This window comes from Catharus ustulatus, chromosome 4 (genome assembly GCF_009819885.2).
Source record: "Catharus ustulatus isolate bCatUst1 chromosome 4, bCatUst1.pri.v2, whole genome shotgun sequence".
Taxonomy (NCBI): Eukaryota; Metazoa; Chordata; class Aves; order Passeriformes; family Turdidae; genus Catharus; species Catharus ustulatus.
This window is the reverse complement of record NC_046224.1, coordinates 29,917,440-29,938,623: the sequence shown is the minus strand read 5'-3', so window position 1 is coordinate 29,938,623 and position 21,184 is coordinate 29,917,440. Positions and strand designations below refer to the sequence as shown.

Genomic DNA, 21,184 nt, shown 5'->3' with positions numbered 1-21,184 from the left:
AATAATATCCTTGTCTCCAGTTTGGGTACTCGCTGAAACCATCTATTTAGAGGGGCACTGCCGGGCTAAAATAATGCGGCTATTTAAAACAGCGCCCTTGCCGGGGGGGCAGCTCCGGGGGTGCCGCGGGGAGCGCTCGGCCGGGCAAGGCACGGGCGGGGCCCGGGGCACGGGCGGTGCAGGGGCTGCTCAGGGCCGGGCCGGTCCGGGAGCCCCCAGCCGCGGTACAACGGCGATTCCACCCCGGCTGTAAGCCAGGTGGCGGCGGCAGGGAGCGAAACAGGCCGGCAGGAAGGGATGCTCAAGATGGAAGCGCCCCGCGCCCCCTCAGGTGCGAGGGACGCGCGCCCCGCCCCGGCCCCGCCCCGGCCCCCGCGCCGCGCGCGCGCCCACCCCGGCTCGGCTCGCGCAGACGCGCGCGCCTTCCCCGCCCCCCCGCGGGAGCGCGCCTTCCCCGCGGCGCGGCCGGGGCGGGGGCGGTGGCGGCGGGGAGGGGATAGCGCGGGAGCGCGCCCGCCGCGGCTCTTCTCGCCGGGCTGCCGAGCGGGCAGCAGCAGCAGCAGCAGCAGCGGGAGCAAGAGCGCCGGTACCCCCTGGACCCTCTTCTCCCCGGCCAGAGGGGCTGCACCTTCCCGTGAGTACCGACCTGGCCGCTTCTGTCACCGTGCCGCGCATCACGCTGAGGGAGCTGCCGCGCCAGCCGTCGCGCCGGTGTCACATCCCGCCGGTGTCACATCCCGCCGGTGTCACATCCATCCCCCCGCGCCGCCGGTGCCACATCCATCCCCCCGCAGCGCCGCCTCGATAGCGAGGAGCCGCCCGTCCTCCGTGGGTGCCGGGGCTCCTCCGAGGGGGCGGGCGCGGAGGCACCGCGGAGCCCGCCCGGTGCCGCGCCGGCCGCTGCGGGGCTTTGTTGCGGCGGCGGCCGGTGGCACCTCCCGGGCCGGGCGGGTCGGGGCCGAGGGGCCGGGCGGAGACGCTCCGCGGCTGCGGCGCGCCCACATCCCCGGGCGGGCTCGGTCGCCATTTCGTGCGCTGCCCGGCGGGGGCGAGGGCCGGGCGTGTGCGGGGGAAGGAGCTGTCGGTGCTGAACTGCCGCGGTCCGTCTTTCGGCTCTTGCGCCTTTAGTTATCGCCTTTACTTCTTTTTTTCCTTTCCCCCCTCCTCACAGTTGCGGTTTTGTTTAGGTATAAAATAGATACAATGTATCTGAATTGCGGGCTTTTCGTGTTTTGCCTATTTTGGCTTCTTGATGGCGATTAGTGCAGAATATCGTGGTCAAGTCTGTGCAGCGAGTGCACTTGTCTCTTTGGTTACAAACTAATAATTAACCAAACCTTCAGCTGTCGCTGTGGTCTTCAGCATCGATGTGTTAGTTTTGAAGTCTGAAATGTGTTTAAACCAAGTCTAAGTGTAAACAGTAGCTGATTAATAATGCCAAGCTGTTTAAATATTTAAGATCATAGTGTGCTTCAGCCTAGTCAACAAGGCTATTCCATATTGACACGTACTCTGTGAAAGGAACGCTATTGCTTAGCTCTCTGTGTAGTTGGATAAAACAATGGAAAATGTGATATATAGCTCTACAGTGAAACCTATGGATCGTGACATTATGTTCTTTTATCCATAAAGGTTCAGCCTTTGTGTGTTTATTCAGGACAACCTCCTACTGAGTGAAAAAACTAGTATTAAACACCTGGGTTTCTTTTTTCGAATTTTGCCTGTCTTTATGCATTTCTTTCTCTGTGTCTGATTTTGATTCTTAATTAAGTCTATTGTGGAGAAGGTAGATGAAGCCTGAAAACTTTATTGTGCTTATTAGGTGCACTATTAATGATTTCAACATCTTCCATAATTTAATGTAATAGATGTGATAATTTATGGATAGTAGTTATATGGGTCTGGGCATAAAACAGGTCGCTGTAAGACATCACAAAGCATCTGGACTGTCTTTTGAGTAGGAGAGCAGCTTTTATGCCAAGAGCCTGATCTTGCTGCTGTTCTTTGGCAAAAGACATATCAGCTGGTAAGAGAAGGATAGTTTAGTGTTACATAGCTGAAAGGACCTGGAAATCAGAAAACTGACTTGCAGGTGCAGCCTCTTTTTAATATTTGTTTAATGTGTTTGATGTTATCATTTGTGTGAACACACCTCAGGCATTTGTTTACTTTTGAATAGAAATTGCAGTGCAAGTGACCAGAGCTGCTAGAGTGCGATGCTGAAGTCTGTGAAAGTTACTTATTTGAATTTCAAAGTACTTTGAAATTCTCTTGGGTGTCTAAAATTAGTTGTCAGACTGTATCAGTATAGAACTGGAAAAGTGTTACATTCTGAGAATATTGAATGGAAAGAAGCAAGCCCAGAAAACTGCTTGGTGGTGACAGAACTTGGGATCCATTGAATGAATTCACATTCTGGGTTGTGCAAAGGCAATGTAGCTAAAGGCAAACTGTACAGCTGTGTGACCACATCAGATGGTGCAGCTGGTGCTAAGGATGGAGCTAAAACCTTCTTCACAACTCACAGATAAATCCACAACTAATCATACTCATATTAGTATCTTAATTCTGTCACTAGTATTACTGGTCGTAGTAGAATTACTCAAAAGTAATAATGTTCAAGGTGAATGAGATCACCAGAGTCTGTTAGGTACTTAGATACTGTTCCTTATCTTCTTGAAGAAAACATATTATTTATCACATATTCCACAACTTGTTTAACAAAAAGGGCTGTACTAAGAAAATTCGGCTATTTTAAATGGTCTTTATTTTAGGAAATGAACTAACAAATCAGTGATGCATACCAAGACCGCCTGCTACCTTGTTGCACTCTGGTGTTTCTCTCTAGGGCACAAAAAGGTGACAGCAGAAGCTTTAGTAACCAAGTTTGGAGTTTCTTGGGGGTTCATAACATGTCTCTCTAATTGTCAGATTTTATTATTTTGAGGATCCTGATTTAAAGTCGGGAAACAATAATGCATGTTGCTCATTCTTCCGGCTTTAGCAAAAGGACTTGCCATGGTACCTGGACATAAAAGATTAAATACACTAAAGGTTTGGCATTTTTAAAATAGATTATTGCACAGCTCAAATAGCTCAATCAGCCCAATAATTAAATCTGTTTTGCCTGCACCTGTGAAATTGCTGTTATTCTGTAGTTTTATTAATCTGTCTCAAATCACCTTGAATTGTGAATATTTCCATTATATTGAAAAGGTACAGTAATATTATGCTGTTCAATTTTCACTGGACTTGTTCATTTTTTCATGTTTTATGAACAGAATTGGTAACATGGGAAGTCATACAGAGGAAAGTATATCTTAGTAATGAAAGCTGAGGGAATAATGTAGGAGGTACTGTGTTGGGCAATATGCAATGAATTTGATTTTGCCTTCCTGAGTGGGCTGATAGTATTTAAAAAATTCCATTATACTTTCTCTGCGGTGATAATTTGTTGCATTTTAAATTGGTGTGTATATTGCCTTTTCAGTTCAGTATTAAGGACATCGCAACTTCTGCATTTATGAATACTGTCTCATAAATGTATATTAAGGGAATTTGTAAAGAGTTAATCGCTAATAATAAGATTAACATGATGCACCGTACGTTTTGTCCCGCAGTTTGTTAACCAGGAAAGGATACTTGCAAGCTAGCTATATTGCTTTCTTCTGAGCTACTGGAGTCTGGCTGAGCTTTCAGTTATTTACCTCAATAGAAAACTGAAAGGGAAAAAGTGAACAAAGGAGGTCTGTTTTGCCTGTCCCACTTGCTGGGCTGTTGTCTTTGCCCTTTTCAGTGAAGAAGGGGGTAGAGCTGGGTCAGAGTTGAAGAACACTGAAAAGGAATTCAAGTCTTATATTGAAATGTGAATGATAGCTTAGTTTGAGTGCCGAACACATTTGCTTGATTTTTTTTCTGTCTGCAGGAGCTTTAACTGACAGATGGTGATGGACTGCCATATAGACTGCTAGAAGGTACAGCTAGATATGTGCTCAGAGCCTGATTAGACACTCAGTAAACAAGTGCATATCTGATGAGACTTTTAATACTGGAGATACTGATGCTAGACACTGTGTGACACACTAGACATTTGATTGTGTGAATTAAGGGCAGACCCCTGCAGCTGGCATACATTCAGGCTTACTTGTCTAGCCTAATTGCATTGCAAATACTCCTCTGGATTGATCTTTAGCTTCTCCCTTCTAGTAAATGTTGAATAAGTACAAAAATGTTCATCTGGATCCTCTATTAACTGTTGTTAAGAAGCTTTCAATTTTTTTTTTTTTGGTTTGCGGTATGAATTGGGATGTATCTTAGTATTCATTTTGTGAATACACTGTTTTCCTACACTGTTTTGGTTTTGAAATGGCTCAATTCATAATGTGATTACAGCTTTCCCCTTGTTAACTTTTCAGTATGGAAGCATAACAGCTTGAATTATAAAATGTTTCTCTAAGAGCTCACAGTACCCCCATTCTCCTTTAAGCAGCTAAACTTTATATAAAAAAACCAGCATCTGATGCAGAGCATCTCAGATGCATAAAAATAGCCAAGAGAGAAAAAAAAGGCTAGTTCAAGTTATGAGAACGTGATAACTTTAAAAAACAGCCTCATTAGAAAGGAACTTGCTGTCTAAATTGTCAGTTATATCAGACAGAATTGGTACAGATGTTGTCTCTCTAAATTCTGTAAATACTCATGTAAGACTGCTGAATTTGGATGCATCCCAATGGGAATTGAGTTACTCTTATACTTTGTCTCTGCATCACTAGGTATACATGACCTTTTAATTTCCTTGGGTTTAAAGTATGTAATTGTTACTGTTCAAAAACTTGTTTGAGCTAAAAAAAGCTGATCCATAACTTCCTGGTTGTATGAGTTTGGCCACTAGTTAGGTTTTTCCGGACAGCCAACTGTAAGAGCCAACCAAAATATTAACATACCATTTTCCTTTAGACTGTTACCTAAGTGAGGACATGACAGTGTTTATACATGAGTACAGATTGTCTTTTTCTGATCTGTGCCTCTGACGTCAGGCTTTCTTTTCTCTGTATCTTCAGTGCTGCTGTGTTTGTCCAGCATTATTCTGAGGGTTCATGTAAAGGACCGCCTTTACAATGTCACAATGCTGTGGGGCTCTGTGTGTGTCTGTGTATTTGCAAAGGTGGTCTGTAATCAGTGAGTGCAGAAGTCTGCCTTTGTACCAGATTTGGAGTCAGGAAACAGTTCTGCTGGTGGAGAACAATTCCATGGAGTTAACTGACCAGAGCACAGGTGCTGGCCAGGGGAAGGCTTTCCCACTGAGTATTGTAGCATGGGCAGGGTAGTAGAAATCAACAAAATTCAAAAGAAGAGGAAAAATCTTGAGATGGACCACTTTTCAAGAATATTTAAGAGTTAAGTGGTGTTCATCAGTAGGCTTGTACACAAGTTACCTTTTGGAACAAGATTGATGGTTCTCTTCACTGTTTCTCCAGTGTTTAGAAGGACTAAAAAGTAGGGTGTCCTACCCTCCTGCTCCTCATATCTCTAAGACAATGCAGGAGGTGCTCGACGTGCATTCCTTCTTAGAATTTTCAAGTGATAGCAGGAAGAGGAGGGCTTGGCCACAGCTCTTCTTTGGGTGCAATGAACAGGTTTAGTGACTTGGTTACTGCCACTTTGAGTAAACTGGAATCTGTGGGTCCCTCCACCCAGCCCCACCACCACCTGTAGACCAGTGCTGTGGTCTCTGGACAAACTAAGTATATAACAGGAAGTTAAATCCTCTTGTTTTGGTACTATTTTCAAAAGGAAGTAGTTTTAAATTTGAATGCAGCTGAATTTGGTATATTTTGTTGCATTTGTTACATGGCAACAAAAAAATCAAAACCTGGTTTTCCCGTTGGCTGAGATCAGATGTTGATAGGCAGTGCTAAACATTTTTCTGATTTTTCATCTCTTCTGATTAGGTAATTCCTACTGAAGCTCAGAAAAGCAAGATCTATTCCTTTCCCATCCTTTCAAAATTGTACAGTATTTACGTTTACAAGAGAAAAAAAGAGAAGAGAACAAAAAAAAAAAAAAGATAAGAGAACAAAAATGGAGTTTTTGCATGCAATGGTGAATGCACTGAAGCTTCTAGGCATTCTTGAGTCTTGGAACTATAAGTTTTGTATTCTGGTCCAGCTGCTGTGAAGAGCTGTGTTCTCTCCATGAAGGAAAGTTTTTTGCAATTAGAACAATCAGCCTTTGGAATAATCTCCCCAGGCAAGTGGTTGATTCCCCAACACTGGACACTTTTAAGATGCATCTTGTCTAGACTTTGCTTTTGCCAAGAAAAGCTGAACTGCGGTCCTTGAGATCCTCTTCTGACATGGCGTTTCTATGGTTCTGTGCTATGTTCTTGAGGCTCTTACAGAAAATCCACAGTCTTCCAAGCTTCTTTCTGATGCAGATGTCATTATTATTCCCTAGGCCTAGGTTTGGTTAGGGCATAGAGGCAGATAAGAATTATCACTATTGCTGCAACTCAGTCTGAGTGCTTGGGACTTTGGGCTTGTGAAGGAACTCATCATTCATATTGGAGCTGTATGTACCTTATGCATAGTTTGGTTTGCTTTTTGCCTACTGGCGTGATTGTGTCTTTATAGAAGTTTCTATACAGTGCAGCTCTGACATCTGTGAAAATAGTCTTTCAAATATCCCTCTTTTCTCTCAGAAGCATTTAATGTACTTATGGACCTTGAAGTCTAGTAGCCAATATTTCAATGTAGTATGAGATGCAACATCTTTCCCAGACAACACCAAACTTACAATCTCAATATAAATTGAAAATTCAAGTTTCTGGTTTTTTTTTTGCTTTTCTGTAGTTGATTTAAAAATTATATCTAAACTTGATTCTAGACAGGGACAAAATGAGGAATATCTTAATGTATATGTGAGCTAATTCTGCATGATAAAGTTGAAATGTAGGCGCTTGCATAACTGGAAAGTGAGCCAGTCCAAGGTGACTAAAAACTAAGTATCTATTAGACTTTGTAGGTGGTAGTTGTATAAAGAGCACTTTTAACTTAAAAAGAGATTAAAATGGAACAAATAAAAAGAAGAGTGTGACCACCAGAGGGCAGACACAGTGTTTAATGACTGCAACCCCAAATCCTTAGAATGGAGTCTATGTCTATAAAAATAGAGTGAGATAGTGACTGAATAAATAACACAGTAAAAATGGACAAAATTTCATACATTGATAGAAATATAATACTGTTTAGTGTTTAAGATGAAAGTAAATCCATCTGCTTAGAACTCACCTGAGGTTTTGTGTTTCTACAGTGGAAGTCAGAGTAGTTAATCAGATCATGCAGTTGACCTGTAAATGAATTCTTAAACTTAACTCATTTGCCTTTATATTGAGTCCAGTAATTATAATTAGAGCATGTTTTTCATTTGAAAATGAAAAGTACCTTCCTTTCTCAATAGTTTCTCCCCCATAGTTAAAAGAATAAAGAATCACTCTGAATTAAATTTCATGTTTCCCCAGATATATCCCAGGATTTGCATATAATTTTATTTTATTAATAACATGTATATCCTTTAAAGTGTGTAATTTTGCTCTTCAGAGGATTATGGAAAATATTTAATGTTATGGACCTAAAATCAAACGCTTCTATAAAGTAGCCTTTTTCATGAAAGCTGTAGTGCAGATTTTAGTGAAAAATGATGTCTAGTAATTTTTATTTAGCTTGCTTGATAGGAATGCAGGTGTTTAATTAAAGCAAGTAATGTTTTGGGTTTTACTGCTCGTGCACTCTCTCAAGTTACAGTGATAGTATCTTTTCTTTGGATTACTTTCCTCTGAAGCAGACTATTTTTGTGAGGAAAGAAGAGCCTGTAACCCTTTGTTTCAAAGCCACAGTATTCTTTATAATCATGTCTTAAAACATTTGGTTGCTCACTGGGGGCCTCAACTCTGCCAGTTATGCTGGAGTGAAGCATCATCAAAAGAGCCCAGATTTCCAATCTTCCCACTCTCATTTCCATCAGGTGCAGTTCCAGAGAGATCCTTTGTAACATGGGTTGCAGAGATCATCCCCAAAACTTTATCTGAAGGAATTTTTCCAATATTAAAGTTTTGTGTACAGTAATTTCACGATTATAAGCCACACTGAGTATAAACCGCACTTCAGGTGCCAGCAACTTTTCATTCTTTGTCCATACATAAGCCGCACCTGATTATAAGCCGCATGTTACAATACAGAGTGTGATAAAAGGTATCTATTCTATCACCATCTGTTGAGGGTGGGGGCAGTGATCCTTATCTCAATGGCAGATAATCTGCTAATGGGCCATCCATTGAAACCAGGCAGGGCATTGTTCTTTATCTTTTCACAACCCATCCTTCCTCCAGCGAGTCATTTTCTGCTAATGGCCATTGAGTCCCACTGTGGGACTGATAAAATTACTGCATCCCACTGGAAGTTGCTCCAGCCAGGGGGAAGAGCCCAACATTTCTTACCAAGATAAAAACAGAGGTTTTGGGACACTAAGGGAGCCCCTTTCTCCACTGGACTCCAGAGGAAAACTGGATTTCTCCACATCACCACTGGCCCTTTAGAGGGAAACTGCACCTTCTGCAGGAGCACTGCTTCAACTGAATCACATCTGTCACTGCAAGAGGATGCAGCCACCATTTAATGGGACTGCTACCAACACCCTGCCTGACAGGGTGTCAGGTTGTACTCTGACTTTGTCAGGGTTTGGGGTTTGTTTCTTTGTAGTACTGTATTTCTATTTTAATTTCCCTAGAAAAGAACTGTTATTCCTAATTCCCATATTTTTGCCTGAAAGCCCCTTGATTTCAAAATTATAATAATTTGGAGGGAGGGGGTTTACATTCTCTATTTCAAAGAGAAGCTCCTGCCTTTCTCAGCAGACAGCTGTCCTCCAAAGTAAAACAGCAACTTTTTGTTCTTTGTCCGTAAATAAGCCACACCTGATTATAAGCCACACTTCGGGTTCGGACCAAAATATTAGTCAAAATGGTGCGGCTTATAATCGTGAAATTATTGTAATTCAAAACCTTCTCACCCTCTTGGCATTGAAATATAGGAGCAAACTTCTCTTCACATCCAGAATTGACAGGATCAGACACTTGAAAGAGTATCATGGGAATCAACTGTGGATATACAAATCTTAATAAATCATTCACTTCAATAGTGTGTCCTAGCTTCCCCCTGCCCTCCATGTCTAGAAGCCTAGAAACACCTAAAAATGAAATCAGAGCTGTAGTTAATAATTGGTTGATTTTTGCACCTTTTTTTAAAAAAACCTGGCTAAATGTATGAGATTTGATAGCTCTCTGCAAGGGCTCAATTCTCTGATACAGGTTCTCCATTCTTAGATACAGTGATAGAAACACTGTTGCTGAGAACATCTGTAGCATCACAATCTGTTGGAAGATAAGTGGCTGCCAGGGCTAATGCCAAAGTTCACATTTAATCTTTGTGTTCATTATGTTGTACATACAATTATGTGTGGTTTTTTTTCTGAGGTAAAGCTGCCCTAAAAGACTCAAACAAAATAGTCCAACATTCCTGTGAATTCCTTCACCCACTTAGTTTAACTGAGATTATATTGAAAGACAACCCAGCAGTTACTAATCATACTCATGACAGCAAGCTAAAGTAAATAAATACCATTATTTTTATTATTATAGATGGGAAGGTTCAAATTGCACATTAATAGGTAGCTTCCTTGTTTGACTGTCAATAAAAAGACATATTTATTGGAATAGAAGAGAAAGAAATTTTTGAAACCAGAAGAGAATGTGAAGTGAGGGGAAACAGAGCAAAGAAAAGTCTATTTAATTACATACAAATAGGTAGTAATGGAATAGAGCTACGATTTCTTGCTTACTAAAACAAAACCTCGAGCTGTAGTTTTAGTGAGTGATGCTTGTAACTCTGAAATATTGTCTGAATTAGTAAAGAATTAAGTTTTAAAAAAAATTTTGGAAGATTCTTCTCATAAAGACTTCTCACCTGTTCTTTACTTGCTGCTCACAAGCGGAAAAATGACCTTTCTGTGATGATCCCTTGATCTATGCTCCAGTGATTATTCTACAAACATCTGAATTGTGACAGAACACTGGAATGAAAATTGCAAAATAGTACAAGAGTGTATTTCTCTGAAGATGCAGAATAATGCTGATCCCTGAAGTTGAGTGCCTGGATTATTCTGGAAGATGGATGGAGTGGGAGTTCTGTTTCTGAAAGTATATTTAAAAATAGTTGAATATTTGCTTTTATTAGTCAAAGATGAATATCCATGGTTGCGGGAAATAATTTGTAATTCACTATGGTGAGCTAGTGCACTACTTTAATTTTTGGTAATTTTCAAAAATAGAATTCAGATTAGTGGAATTAGTTTGATCATAATTACAGTAATTCTCCCCAGTTTTAATATAAATTTATTTTTATAATCAACAAAAAAAAGGAACTGAACTGATGGCCTTAAAATATTACTACAATGTTTACATTTCAAGTACTTTTCAGTATATCACCATTCAAATATTACTATGGGAAATAGAGATATTGATAATTTTTAACACTAAGTATCATTGGAAAAAACAACCCATTGCTTTTCAGTTAGAACTGAAAATGTAATTCAACCTTTGCAATGTAATTCAATTTCTAAACACTAATCCTCTAACAAAGAATTGAGCAGAGCCCAAAATGAAACACTTGCAAGTCTATAAGTAGGACCCAGAAGAGCAAAATTTTTTACTCCCTTTTCTTCTTTATCCCTTCATTGCTGTTTCTACCATTCAGTGATAGATTTTTAAATACCTGCTATTCAGGCATAGGCAAGTAATTAGTATGTAAATCTTGCTTTGAGTGCAATTGAGTGTTAGTAGGCACAGAAATGTAAAACAAAACTTACAGTTTCCTTTTAAGAAGGCTTACATACTTTAATATAATCAGACAGACTTTGAAGTATCTTAAAACCTTTGTTGTCTAATGACTTCTGTGTTTTCATATAAAATTATTTTGCAAGTTTCTGTGTGTTCTTTAAGGCTGTGGCTATCTGTCCATACATTACCAGTCCTAATGAGGTTGTCATACATGATTACAGCTTCTAGACACAATTGATGGGTACTGTGGACTCCAGTGTTTTAGCACTTACGTTTTTCAAGGATATTAAAGCCTGCTCCACTAAATAGATTCATATTGGTGAATTTTGTTACTGTTTTATATGCCACTATTCATTACTACAGTTTAAAAACTGTATGTGAAAGGACTCATGGTTAGCATAAGTATTCCACTTTCAGAAGCATTTCATGCAGCATACCTTGCTCATCAAGTTTCCTTTGCTGTTAATGAAACTGCATGTGAGGTGATTAATCTTATTGGTGATGTGGAAAGGAAAACTTAGATTTAGACCAAACTAGTTTATTTCTGAATAGTGCTTCAGTATGGGAAAGCTAAGAACTATACTGTAAAGAAAATATAATGTCCTGCACATGGCTGAAGATAATGCCACTAATACTGAGTTTGGCGAACCAGCATGGCCAGATCATCCTCACTGACTGCAGCATGACTGGATGATAGTCTGTTGTAGTGAAGTTATTGATCAAATACAAAGCTTGATGACAAAGGGTGATGGGTTTTGAGATTTCTTTCAATTTTGTTACACTTTTAAGCAGGAGATGTGCTTGAATCCCTTGCACATCCAGCCAACTGTCACAGGAACTGGTAGTGGTTACGCTGGCAGGTTGTAATCATCAGAAGTATCATCATACAGTAGTTTTAAATAAAGAGCTTTCCATTATGTGTATTTCTGTTGATTCTCCAAACTGTGATTCATGCTAAGGTTATTTCTATTTATTTTTCAGGCTATGTATTACTTGTGCTATAAATGTGAAGTGCCCCAAACTGACTTTTTATGAGCAAAAGTAGGTAAGAGAGCAGGAGAGTAACTTGTGCTGTGCTGTCTGTTCTGAGCTCAGTATTAGTGAAGGGATTTGTGTCCATTCATACTGAACAGTCCAACTAACTTCCTTGACATCAGTTGCACTGCTGAGTGTTCTTCTGTAACTTATGTATACTTATGTTCTTACGTAACTTATTATGTATATGCATGCGTTATTTCCATGGCTTTTTAAAAAACTTTTAATAATTACCTGATCTCTTTGCTGTCTTGGATAATTGAAATAAAACTATGCTTGTAGGGAAGGAAGTGAGGGTGGGAATGACACTTTCTGGGGTGATGACTGTACTGTGCACATCAGCACCAGTTCCCAGCTGGTCTTAAGGTGTAACCTGTGTTTGTGATCACTGCTGCTCCTCGCTGTCAATTCAAAGCAGTCATGGCTGATCTTTGAGGAATAGGAAAGCTGCTGGAATTGCCTAAGAGTGTATATGAAGAAATCAAAATAAGAACAAACTTGTCTGTAGTGGCTGGGTTTTTTGAGAAGCCAGAATTGTGAACCTGATCACACTTTGACTGAGAACCTGTAATGTGAGTGGTAGGTGCAACCTTCACTTGGGAAATACTGTTCTGATCCTGTCTGGGTAGTAAGTTGAAGTACTTGCAGGAGCATTGGTGATAAGTGAATTTATTTCAGCTGTTTGAGAAAAATGTGTGAGAAATGAGTGGTGTTCTGTTTTTTCCATCTGGTGTCATTATTTTAAAATTACATGAAAGTATCTCAGTGTTACTGGCTTTTTCTGGTCTACCATCTATGTAAAAAGGGAATAATGCCTCTAGGATTGATCTGAAGCTTGAATTGGGCATTTGATCATTTGCTGTCATTTAGTTCGGCGCAACTTTGATAAAACAAGTATTTCTAGGGTAAAACAAGTATTCTAGGAGCCAAAAACCTAAATTTGGAAATCATTAAGAAAGCAACACAGATGCAGAGGAAGTAGGCTTAATGTGTTGACAGATTTTGTGAGATGACCATAGTGTTTCCTTATAAAAGACAATATAATCCCGTGTCTCCAAATAACTCTGTGTTGTTGCACGGACAGCTGTTTGTTTAAAGAGGGAATGGGAAAAATAATCGACTGGTTTCTGTTGTGTTGAGTAATGCTCCTCTGGGGAATCTAATCTCTTGGATAGGGTCTGATGGTCCTTTATCACATGGTGGTGGAAGCCTCTTCATCTGGATTAAATGAAACTCCACAAAATATTTTCTGCTGATTATGCATGATCTGTTTCTTTTGGTTTACCATAAACACTGTTGAGTTTTGTATTTCCTGGCTGTCTTGCATATACACAGGAGATTGCTATGTAAATAGGAACAGTTTCAGCTCCCTCAGGGAGTCTTTGGGAATGCTGGATTCTCGACATCAGGTACTATTCATGCTTACAAGCAATCCAGTTGGCCTATGCACAGCTGGAGCTGACTGGGGAAACTTCAGGGACTGTCCAGCTGAAGAGGTCCTGTTTACCAGCTGCCTTGTTATAAAGGCAGGTGAGAGTTTACTCAGTCATCATGCTGTGCAAATGCTACAAGGGACTGACCTGAGAAATTTCAGTTTAACAGTTCCTGGTCCATGCTGGAGTCTGGTGAGTAAGTGTGCTGGGTGTGCACACAGACACAGCCCCAATACCTGGTAACTGTACAGTGTTTTAAATTGAATTTTGTTTTTCTCCACAATTAAAAATTCTGTATATCTTGCCACAATATAAAGTATATTGGTTTAGACCAAAATTTGGTAGTAAAATCAGCATAAAGAAACTGATACACATTTTACAAACTTTCTGGAAAAATTTTGTGGTACTGTGCTGTTTTCCTGGAATCACACTGTGCCTTAAGTAGTTTCTGTGCTAGTGTTGATGGCTAACTTTACAGCTGTTGCCACTAACAGCATGTAATGTTTCAAAAGCCTACTGTAGCTTCTGAGATTGAGTGTCTTTATTCTGATGACAACACAGTGTACAGATGTTAGTACTTCATCAAGATGGTGTAGCAGTGGAGTTGAGGAATGGGAAATTCCATCGGGCCTCTGAGCTTTCAGGTGATGAAGGCTGGGAGGGTATTGCCACAAAGGTATCCTTTTCCCTTCAGCATCTGCTTTTAGCTACTATCAGAGATGAGATTTTGGGATACTTGTTATGCTGAGTGTATGCCAGACTCTGTAAGACATGCAGCACTTGTACTTTTAAATTTAAAGAGACCATCAGACTAAACCAGACCAGAGCATGGAACCCTATTGGACTGTAGGATATTTTTCTGAAAAATGTTACTGTAATAATTAAACGTATCTGTAAACGTAGTGTTCATTGTGTGCTCATGCATAATAAAGAGGAATCCTGTCTCCATAACTTAAACTCAGCTGTACTTTTTTTTATAGGGTAGATCTGCGCAATAGAACTTTATTTTTCAAGAAGATTGAAAATGCTAAAAACAAGAACTCTCCACTCCAATGAAGACCACTCCAATGAAATCCTTGTTTGTCTTTCCTTAAAAGCATTAGGGAATTGTAAAGCTATTGTATCTAACTTTGAATTTGTTTCTGTGCTGAGCAGAGTGAGAGGCAAATATTTAAACCAGGTGACTTCCAGAAATCCTTTCCAACCTTAATACTCTAATTATTCTGATGTGTTCCATCCATTTCAGAAGAGGTTTTTCTGTCATCCTATGTGGACAAAAGTTTCAGTGTATTGGAAGGAAGAACTTCTTTCCCTTCCCCCTGCACCCAGTGACTGGGTCACAGAAGAAGTGGGAGATCCTGTTTCTGTTGTGGTTTTGTTTGGTTTGGTTTTTGTTTTGGTTTTTGTGGTTTGGTTTTGGGTTTTTTTTCTTGCATGGGCTTCATGGGATCTCAGTCACTTCTGTGCTCTGGCTTCTAGCTGCCAGGACCCAGAGCATGTTATGTGAAAGTTTCTATCTGCCCTGAGCACCTGTGCAACAGGGAAGGAGTGGCTGGCAGACATTGTATGCCAGATTATACTCTCCAATGAGCCTGTATTCTGTAATAAATCACCAGCAGCCCTGTTCGATCAGCTCTTCCCATGTGGAGCTTGAAGTTGGGTCTCCCATCATTAGGTATGTGCTCTAGCCACCTGGCTAAGGAAGAAGTGAGCAGAATTATCACTTCTTCTGCTTCTCAGGAACTGTGATCCCCACCATATCTGACTTTTGCAGTTCTTCAAGAGAACTCTTGTAGACTTCAGGTGCTTTATCACATCTACTTACAAGAGCTGTAGAGTGTTAAATCAAAGATAGATGTTTATCTACTCAGAATATGTGATGTGTGAAGTTGACTCTCTAGGAACTTCTAAGGCTAAACTGGGACCTGTGTGGTGTACTTGGGTCTCTGCTTACATTCTGGGACTTTTTTAATGCTATAAACTGAATTGCTGTTTAAAATTTAAGGGATGAGATGAATTATCATAAGATTTGATATCAACTCCCTACCATAAAGTTATAATCTGTTTTATTAGTGGCAAAACTTTGTGTTACCGTCCCATCCCATGGGACGTGAGTTCCATTCACCAGCCTGGAACATTAGACTTTGGTTTAATTTCTAAGGATAACTGATGATAACTCTCTAATCTGATTTATATTCATACTAAAATACCAAACTTCAGTTCGTACCACTGTGCTGTTTATGTATACCACAAATGCTTACAAGGACTATTCATAAAATAAAGAAAAAGCTCTGAACCAGGTCTACTACGTGAGTCCTGGTTTGGATGTTACATTTGTGATTAGAAGATATTGATTTGATGTCACAAGTATTTTTAACAGGATTTACAAAATGCAAATAGCATTATGTAAGACAGATTACTTATGGCTTTAATACAGGATTGTTTCTAAGCCAGAGGCTACATTTTGCTGGGTTATGTATGTTTAAAACTGAGCACATTAGGATTAGGTTTGGCAGAATACCATTTTCCTAATCCTTGATATTTTCAGGTTAGATGACTACAATTTTTAAATTTAAAATATGAATTGAAAATCCGAATTTTGATTGTTTTTTAAGTAACTTTCAAGGTGGATATTTTCTTGAGTCAGGATTGCTACAAACAATCTGGTTTGTGTTGGTAAAATCAGAAATTGCTGTAGTCCAGCATACCCCCATAAATTTTTTTTCCATGTCAGAGAGCTACTTGGTTCTAAAACAAGCAGAAAAGACCAAATGCATTTCCTGCACTGTAGAACATATGTGGACAGTATGTCACATTGCCAGGCAACTCAGTCAAGTGTTGGCTTTGCAATGAACCACAAGGAAAATCTTACAGGCACTTGAACTCCAAATAATTTCTCAAAGGCCTCATATGCACAGTACCACTTCAGGAAATGTACACAGCTGGCATGGAACAACATGTGACTGCATTGTTGTCATTGCTTTATGCTCTGAATGCCTGAAATATGGCACTCCCTAATAAACAGACTAAGAAAGTCTCTTACAGTGGTAATGTTTCCTACTGGAAAGTTAAATTGTTCAATGTATTCAGCAGCCAGGGTTCCCTATTAACAGACTTAACTGGAATGATGCCTGTCTCCCCAGAGTAATTTCAATTTTTCTGTTTCACATACCTTATGCCTGGTTTCATTCAAATACACTGACATCTGGTTTGTTCACCAGATTTCTTCCAAATCTTTATTACCCTAGTATTTTTCCCAGGGAAGCATTTAGCAGCATTTCCTGTATTACAAGGCACATTTAATATATAGAGGCCAAGGAAGAAAAAGCAGAAACTTCTAAAAAAAGAAAGAGGAAAAAAAAATTAAGCACTTTGAAGTGTTAGTATTGTGCATAAATATGCAAGGAGAAAGCCCCAACTTGTACTTTGCATGTCAATGGTTTCTTCTTTCTATTTTAAATAATAAAAGTTCTTGTATTCTGTGACATGTATTTATATCTCTTAGTACAACTAGATGGTTTTCCCATCAGCTTAGTTGTCATTTCTGTGGAAGTCTGTTCTCTGAGCACCAAAATACAGCTCCCAAATGCCACAGGCCATAAGAACGTTAAGTGTTAGGGAAATAATCAGAGCCTATCCTTTTAGAAGACAAATTCCTGTATTATTCTCCATCTGCCATTTCTAGGGAGCATTCAGATAGATGCTGATGTGCTTTTCAGAGGCGGTTGGTGATTATTTCTGAGACTCTAAAAGTGGATTCTGACTTTCAAGATTTTAGGATCGTGATAATTTCTGGTAAAAATTGGCTGGAAGGCACCTCAAGAAAAGCTCCTTTTAAAGTGATTCCACATAATTTATGTTCAGAGAGACAAAAATACAATTAAGTATGAAGCTTGATGTTCTTTAAATACCAAGGCAGCAGCTGGGAAAGCCCATGGCTTCCTGCGAAGCTCAACTTTCCCTGTACCCCTCAGTTTCAAGTAGGCAGAAATAAGTACAGGAGACATTGTGATCTCAGCTCTTTGCTGGCAGCCTGTTTGAGGACATACCAGTGTTTTACACGGCTTTTACACCTCTGCTCTTGAATAGATGGGAATAGCAAGGTTTTGGATTTTACAGTATGCACCCTGAAATATGTACAATGGGAATGGATGTGAAACAGCACTGTGATGGAACAGCAGAACAGCAGTGATTGCTTCCTGCAGTGACAGTCCTGCTGGAAGAGATGGCCCCTATCTCTTGTGCCCTTTGAGCTCCAGGTACTGGCTTGGTTTTGTTCTCCTTTTCTTTGCACTGATACAGGGAAGGAGTAAACACCTGTGTACTAGAAACACCTTCAGTGACACCTGCTAGCCTCCACCATGTTTTCACCACATAAACTCATTTAAATGAAAAAGAAATGGTGACAGCTCTTCTTACCGGTACAAATGAGCCAGAAATTGCCAGGGAGTTGTTAAGCAGTGAGTTAGCAGAGCTGAGGTAAACACAGCAGATGTCTAGCAAGTTCTCTATTATCACCATTTCACACTAGTACATAAAGTCAGCTGTTTCCTCTGGAAGCAGGAGAGAGCTAGTCCACTTAGGGAGGTGGGACCACTGGTTTGGCAACTCTAGAAAGCTTAAGTTCTAATGCTGAGTCTGATCCTCCTGGATGCAGTCTTTCCTTGAAGAGGCTGACAGAGCACTCTGATCAAAAGGACAGTAGTTTGTTTTATGCTGCGGATGTGAGCAGGGTGATGATCTAGCCTTCTGTTTTCCAAAGCTGTATTCAACCAGTGTGGCCCAGCCTATGTTACTGCTTGCTCAGCCTGTTTTAGGAATCCAAACAATTAGCTATAGATAATATCACCTAATTCCACTGTGAAATAAAAGAGAATGGGTGGTCAAAAACCTCCTGACGAGAGCTGTTTTGCTTCGAATAATGCAAATGAAGCATCCTAGCCCAGTAAGCATGGAGCTTTTTGCCTGCAGCCACAGGTCTTTGTTCCCTTTTCTGACAGACTGTGTATCCATTCATCTCTCTGATTAGTAGAGCTACTGCTACAGTCAGTCAGAAATGGTAAGTGTGTGTCTAGCTGATGTCGGTCTCTCTTGCATTTAGGAAGTCTCTGCACAAGCACATTTAGCTGTCTTTATGTTTGGGCTTGTTCATGGTGACAAGCTAATATAAATTAATTTGCAGATCAGTGGTTACTCCAGTCCCTTTGTCAGAGATGTGAGCAAAAACTGGTATCTCTGCATAATAGAGGTGCTAAATGTATTGCAAGAGAGGGAATATTTAGCAGAAAATATAGATATTTTTTTTTCCCCTGGAATGTGGTCTCTTTAATGCGATCTCATCCATAATCATTTTGAGAAAACAGAAGTTGGACTCTAGTAATTCATCATGACTTTTGGTGAGTCTTAGTGAGAAAATATTTGTGTCCTAAAGGTAGTTTTTTAGACCTCTGTCCATTTAGAAAACCATCTATTAAAATTATATGTGTTATTACTAATTAGAGAAGTTAACAATTTCTATACATGAGAGAAAAGAGACAACTGGAAGATTGTTTTCAAAATTGTTTCCCAGTGTGGCTCTAGACATTTTCTCTGAGATTTAGGAAAGAGGTTTTTCAAGGAGGAAAGATATTACACATCAGATGCAGATGCAGCTGTAGCATGGAGTTATACTGTAAATATCAGATATGTATATAAAATATACATTTAAAAAATCCTCTTCTGTTTCTGTGTTGGTTTCCCCATACTTGACTTGACCTTTTTTCACCCTGTGATGAATGTTGCACTGACTTTTGTTTGATCATAAACACTGAACATAAATTCAGTATTTCATTCCAGACATTTTTTGTCAATGAATTCACAATTCATTATGTAGCTGGTTTTGTTTGACCTTTGTTTTTGCTATTTTATTGTTTTCTGACCATTTTAATGCAAGACCCTTCTTCGATTAGTCATAGTCAGTCCTTATCTTTATGATCACAGGGATTTTGGAACTCCAGAAGCCTCAGAGTTTACTCCTTTTCCAAGTCATGTCTGGATACACTGAGCGGCATAAGCCTGAGCATGGATCCCTGCAGGACTCGGGATAGCGTCCCTTCCCTCTGACATGATTACCTAGTTACAATTTTAAAGCTACTCCTTTCAAAATAAGCAAAATCTGTAATGAAGGCTCCAAACTTGTACTTTTTCCTCTCCCATGCTTAATGCCTGGTCTGCATTTAGCAACCAGTGTTCAGTAGCAGTGATGTTAGATAATTTCTCTGTCTACTGGTTGCTGTGGTTTTAATGCGGCTTTGATGTCCTAAAATACAGACTTATGTTGTGGGACACACTAAGCTACTGAAACCTGGAATGGGGAACAGGGAGAAGAGTTGTGTAAGGGAAGGCACATTTTAGATCTGTTTTATGCAGTAGTTTGTTAGGGATAGTTGGGAAGAAATTCATAGCTGACTACAAATCAGTGTCTTTTTCAAGGTCTAGTACTATTCTATGTGTTAGAATTTTAAATTATTTTAAAATAAAGTAAATGAAAGTCTGATAAGGGGTTTTTCCATCTTTAACAGCAAAACATCAATTCTGCTTTTGAAACAACCTTTTTATAAAATGGTAATGGATACTCAGACTGAATTACAATTATTTTTTTAATTGCTTATGGTATACATGCAGAAAAACATGTGACCTCTCTCTCCCAGAAATGTAATCATTTAACAATAGTCACAGTTTTGTATAATTTTTATGCAAACTCGTCCCACTTCAGTTGTGGATTCAACTATATAGAGACAGTTGAAGGTGAGTGCATTTTGAGTTCAATACATTATTGAATGTTACTTACCTTCGCATCATAAAAGCAGAACTAACATATATCAAATTTGCAAAATGGCAAATTGTCTGTGGAGTGATGGGAGCAGCTGCCAGATCAAAAAACCAGGCTGTAGAGGTGGGGGAAAGTGGCAGCAGAGCCTCTTGCCAGTGAGAGGGTGGTATGACTCAGTGCTCTCAATGAACATGCTTGACTTCTGAGTGCATTTCCAGCCTTTTCTTGGATCAAAATAGCTGTAACTTTGGGGCAGCCTGACAACATTGCCTTTCTTGTAATCATGTTGGGAAAGCTGACTGATTCAGACTTTTAAAATTGTTGCATGTCTAGTGGCTTTTCTGGTTTTGCAGTGCATTGGTCGTTATGTGCTGAGTTGGACTAGCATTAATTCCTTGCTGTAATATAATCTTTTGCATGTGTTTTTTTTTTCTTATGATTCAAGTTTCCAGTAAATTGGAAATAGCTTTCTTTGTTCTGTATTTGTCCCCTCCTTTCACTAGTCAGTGTCAGTGTAAGGGTTTCATTGGGCAGGATAGTAAGAAAGGACAGACTGTTGGAGGCGACCAGGAAATAAAACCGCAGAGTTCTCAAGGGATGATAAGTAACTGGTGGTGGCAAGAGAGCAAAAGATTTCTTTCAATGAGCTGTGTGGAAGAAGCAGAGAACTAAAAATGTTTTCAGTCATGTTAAGAGATAGACTGCAGATTAGAAAACAAGGGGGAAAAATGGCAGGAAAAGCACATGGAGAGGATTGTGTTGTCTTGATAACAAAATTTGAATTGAAAATGAGAAAATACCTTTGCACTGTAACATCATAGAAAGCCATCAGATTTCTCAGGCACAGTTTGCTCTTAGTGAAGCCATGCTGGCTGTCACCAATCGCCCTCTTTTTTTCCATTTGCCTAAGCATAGCTTCCAAGAGGATTTGCCCCTTGATCCTGCCAGGCACAGTGGTGAGACTGGCCTGTGTTTTTGTGGGTCCTCTTTTAAAAATGGGGATTATCCTTCCCA

General features: G+C 39.9%; 1 protein-coding gene across 43 annotated transcripts in view; it reads left to right on the top strand.

Annotated features, from left to right (window-relative positions):
* The first annotated feature begins 516 nt into the window (after positions 1–516).
* NRCAM (neuronal cell adhesion molecule) overlaps positions 517–21,184 on the top strand; it is a 148,241-nt gene continuing 127,573 nt past the window's right edge. For 11 of the 43 annotated variants that reach the window (XM_033057157.2, XM_033057150.2, XM_033057143.2 and 8 more), the window contains exon 1: positions 518–634. The gene's annotated coding sequence lies outside the window, so the exon portion shown is untranslated. Of the gene's footprint in view, positions 635–21,184 lie in introns of all 43 variants that reach the window. The other 32 variants (XM_033057183.2, XM_033057174.2, XM_033057169.2 and 29 more) reach the window with 6 other exon arrangements.